This window comes from Triticum aestivum, chromosome 4B, assembly GCF_018294505.1.
Source record: "Triticum aestivum cultivar Chinese Spring chromosome 4B, IWGSC CS RefSeq v2.1, whole genome shotgun sequence".
Lineage (NCBI taxonomy): Eukaryota > Viridiplantae > Streptophyta > Magnoliopsida > Poales > Poaceae > Triticum > Triticum aestivum.
In genome coordinates, this window is record NC_057804.1 from 657,292,548 (window position 1) to 657,297,969 (window position 5,422).

A 5,422-nucleotide genomic window follows, 5' to 3' on the forward strand; every position below is an offset into this window, starting at 1 on the left:
CCTCCCTCCTCCTCCTCCTCCTCCCTTCTTTCTCCCTCCTCCTCCCCCTCCTTTGTCCCTAAATGTATTAGAACTTTTCTTAGTAATAGAAATTTTTAATAGAAATTTTTAGTAAAAGAATGTTGTAATCAATTTTTTTTAGTAATATAATTTTTTTAATAATATAATTTTTTAGTAAAAGAAATAGTTAGTGAAATAGGGTTAGAACTAGGATGTTTTAGACACAGGGTTTCACTAAGTCCTAAGATGATGATAATAATCTTTTGTATATATTTTGTTTTTGCAGAAATAAAGGAGCCCTTGCATCATCCCCGCCGTCGTCCCCGTTACCGACCCCCTCCGACCTCGAGGTGAGACCAGCCACCCAATGTTCAAATTTGAGAACTACTCCTATTTTGAATGCTCGAATTGGAGAGCACTATTTTGATACTATTTTGTTTTTGTAGTCAAATCTCCATGTCTTCGCCGTCGTCGTCCCCATCACAGGCCCCATCCGACGTCGAGGTGAGACTAGCCAAATCTCCATGTCAATATGAGTCCTATAAGATATTTTGAAATGTTTTTGTTCATATTTTCAACCATTGAAATGCAATGACCATCAAGTTTGAATGCAATGACCATCAAGTTTGAATGCAAATAGGATATGTGCGTGCCCAAGTGGCCATGTTTGCAGGTAACACCTCCGAGTGGCCTTTTTTTTGCCAGAGTGTTGATTAATTTCTGTTCTGGCAAATTTCAGGCGCTCGATATGTCCTTTTTTAGCAAAGTTCATGCCAGATTTTCCGTGAATTTTGGCATGACTTGTGCTAGAATATGTAGGAAATATCGAGTGGCCTGGATTTTCTAGAAATATAAGTTAACGACATTTCAGGTTGACTTTAAGTATATCAAGGCTCCATACATGACAACCAAAAAATGAGTGAGGGAGAAAGTCTGCACCATATATGAGAGAGGAAGAAACCCGAGTGTTATCGTGGGGGTCGTTTCTCCTTCTTCTCCTTGTGCGAGACCTTTGTTAGGTACTAGGGGAAGGAGGAGTAACGACCAACACTGAGGGTCGAAAAATCAGTGAGTGAGTGTGTCCAGCATATATGAGAGAAGAAGAATGCCGATTGTTGTCGCGGGGGTCGCTGCTCCTTTGTACTCGTGTTCTAGACATTTTTGTTTAACGCACTCGGGGATGAAGGGAGGAGCGACCATCACCAACGGTCGAATATATACACCACGTGAGATGAGAGTTAAAAAAAGACTAGACGGACCGATAGTCAACCCGTGCTGAATAATAATGATCTAATTTAGTTTTTGTAGTACATATATTGAATTTTAGAAGTGTAATTTTTGAATTATGAACATAGGAAATGTCATCGGGCGAAAGTCTCGCGGAGTGCTCCTGGTGCGGCGACAACCGGGGTTTCTGTGATAGGCCTCACTTGGTAGAAGGTCGGCGCTTCAGCATTAAGCTTGAGGAGGCCTTCGATGTTGAAACGGTACGCTACGACGCAAAGTGTTTTTTTTGTAATTAAGCTCGACTTCTACTACTTCAATGTGTAATTTTCATCTTTTACAATTCCACTAGATTATCCCATGCCATGCAAGACGCTATGTCTTGGAGAGGATGGGTTTTGAAGATCATGAGAGTATGGAAAAAAAGAAAATTCACCTAAGGACCCATCATGGTATGGATTTTGAGGTAAATCTATACAATTTTGAGAGCGTATCCCATTTTGGTTGCCCGGATTGGGAAGCACTTTGCAAGATGTATGATTTTCAAGAGGGTATGCTTGTCACCATGGATCTTGGTGATCCTGACATCGAGGAAGACAATTTGGACATTTGGGTCCTTGTTAATACGCTTCCATTTCTACCGCTATGTGAGTTTCTCAAACATAGTTATTAAGTAATTTATATTGTTTATTTCAAAATAGTTGAGAGCTTATTTTCATCGATAGCTTATTTTCATTCTTCAAAGAATGTGCGGAAGATTGTAGACAGAACCTACTACCCCGATGGCTCTGAGTTAACTTATTAGGAGAAAATTCATCTGGTCATATTTTGTACTGATCTTGAGAATTACAACATTTGTTATCAAACTCCTCCACATTATGGTCAATATGTGCCACTAGTGCACGTGTTGAACTATGCTAACATACATGGAGATGTCTGATACGTCTCCAACGTATCTATAATTTATGAAGCATTCATGCTATTTTATTATCTGTTTTGAATGATTATGGGCTTTATTATACACTTTTATATTACTTTTGGGACTAACCTATTAACCGGAGGCCCAACCCATATTGCTGTTTTATTGCCTATTTCAGTATTTCGAAGAAAAAGAATATCAAACGGAGTCCAAACGGAATGAAACCTTCAGAAAAGTTATTTTTGGAACAGAACCAATCCCAGGAACTTGGAGTGCAAGCCAGGGGATCATCGAGGAGGCCACGAGACAGGGGGGCATGCCCAGCCCCCTTGGGCGCGCCCTACCCTCTCGTGGGCCCCTCGAGGCTCCCCCGACCTCCTTCTTTCGCCTATATAAGCCTACGTACCCTAAAAACATCGAATATCAAGATAGATCGGGAGTTCCGCCGCTGCAAGCCTTTGTAGCCACCAGAAACCTCTCGGGAGCCCTTCCCGGCACCCTGCCGGAGGGGGGATCCCTCACCGGTGGCCATCTTCATCATCCGGGCGCTATCCATGACGAGGAGGGAGTAGTTCACCATCGAGGCTGAGGGTATGTACCAGTAGATATGTGTTTGATCTCTCTCTCTCTCTCTCTCTCTCTCGTGTTCTCTCTCCCGTGTTACCTCTATGGCACGATCTTGATGTATCGCAAGCTTTGCTATTATAGTTGGATCTTATGATGTTTCTCCCCCTCTACTCTCTTGTAATGAGTTGAGTTTCCCCTTTGAAGTTATCTTATCGGATTGAGTCTTTAATGATTTGAGAACACTTGATGTATCTCTTACGTGGGATACCCATGGTGACACTGGGGTATTCTATTGATCCACTTGATGTATGTTTTGGTGATCAACTTGCGGGTGCCGCCCATGAACCTATGGATAGGGGTTGGCACACATTTTCGTCTTGACTCTCCGGTAGAAACTTTGGGGCAGTCTTTGAAGTACTTTGTGTTTGTTGAATAGATGAATCTGAGATTGTGTGATGCATATCGTATAATCATGCCCACGGATACTTGAGGTGACAATGGAGTATCTAGGTGACATTAGGGTTTTGGTTGATTCACTAGTAGAAAAGGGGGCATTGGTCCAGGCCGGGTCAGCCCATTAGTCCCGGTTCAATCCAGAACCGGGACCAATGGTGGCATTGGACCCGGTTCGTGAGCCCCGGGGCCGGCCGGGCCATGTGGGCCATTGGTCCCGGTTCGTCTGGACCTTTTGGTCCCAGTTGTTGGGACGAACCGGGACCAATGGGCCTCGCTCCTGGCCCACCACCATTGGTCTCGGTTGGTGCCACGAACCAGGACCAAAGGCTGCCCTTTAGTCCCGGTTCAAGCCACCAACCGGGACCAATGAGGTACCTATATATACCCCCTCGCGTAAGAGCAGAGCACACTGCTCTGTTTTTTCTGGCAGTCGAGGGGGAGAGGTCTTGGTGGTGATCTAGCTCACCTCCTATGCACACAAGGTGTTCGATGGAATGCTCGAGCCACACTACTTAAGCTTTCTCCTCTCCAAGCTCGACCTCCAAGCTCCATTTTCCTCAATATTTGTCTAGGTTTAGTGGTCCGTCACGCCCCATACCCGTCTTCACCTCCGTCGATCACCCACGCCGATCTCATCGCGACACCACCGTGGTGAGCCTCTTGTTCTTATCTTCTTTCTGAAAGGAAAAATATTCTTACTTGTATGTTTAGATAGATACTTGTATTATTTTCTTACTTTTATTATTGCATCTTATATAGTGCGATGGTTTTGGTATCCGCCCCCGTCAGCCCTCGTCCTGTCTATGATTCGGATGTGGTATATACTATCTTTTCATAACTATTGGTTCATTTATTGTTTATGAAAATTATGCCGACCAACGTGACATAGATTTTATTTATCTAGGAGGTTGTTGAACCGGAAATTCCAACCGACCCTGTTGTCGAGAGGTTAAATTTAGTTGAAGAAGAAAACAATTTCTTGAAGGAAAAAATAAGAAAAATTGAGGAGGAGAAGATGATATTGGAGTTGCATGTTGCGGATGTCATCGATGATCACAAGATCAAGATAGATGCAATGCGCTTGAAGATTGGAAAGATTACAAAATATGCCATTCATACCGAGGCTTGGTATCATTATGCCGTTGGATCAGTTGTTACCTTGCTTGCGATTATGATCGCATTTGTTTTTGCATTGAAATGTTTTATATCGTTTCAATGTATGGTTTAATTAATTTAGAAGCTCTGCAGAGCTTTATGTTGTTCTGTAATGATTTTCGCTTGAAGATGAGAACTATGTATGTACTTTGGTTTTAATGTGATGATGAACTTCTATTAATTTGGTCACTTAGTTATCTATTCATGATGTTCTGTAATTATATATAATGCACGCAGATGAACCGGCAATGGATGTACGGTAACAGACACACCTCCGAGTACATTAAGGGCATGCATGATTTTCTCGAAGTGGCCGAGGCAAACAAGCAGAATGGTTTTATGTGTTGTCCATGATTTTCGCTTGAAGGGAATACGAAGTCTTACTCTGACCGGAAAATCCTTCACACCCACCAGCTTTACAAGGGTTTCATGCCACACTATAATGTTTGGACGAGGCACAGAGAAATAGGGGTTATGATGGAAGACGGCGAAGAAGAAGAGTACGATGACAACTATGTGCCCCCTGAATACGGTGATGCTACTGAACATCAAGAGGATCCAGACGATGTGCACGATAATGCTGCAACGGGCGAAGCTGCTGAAGATCAAGAGGAACCAGACGATGTGCCCGATGATGATGATCTCCGCTGGGTCATTGTCGATGCAAGGACGCAATGCGAAAGTCAAAAGGAGAAGCTGAAGTTCGATCGCATGTTAGAGGATCACAAAAAAGGGTTGTACCCCAATTGCAAAGATGGCAACACAAAGCTCGGTACCGTACTGGAATTGCTGCAGTGGAAGGCAGAGAATGTTGTGCCAGACAAAGGATTTGAGAAGCTACTGAAAATATTGAAGAAGAAGCTTCCAAAGGATAACGAATTGCCCGACAGTACATACGCAGCAAAGAAGGTCGTATGCCCTCTAGGATTGGAGGTGCAGAAGATACATGCATGCCCTAATGACTGCATCCTCTACCGCGTTGCGTACAAGGATCTGAACGTATGCTCGGTATGCAGTGCATTACGGTATAAGATCAGACGAGATGACGCTGGTGATGTTGACGGCGACCCCCCCCCAGGAAGAGGGTTCCTGCGAAGGCGG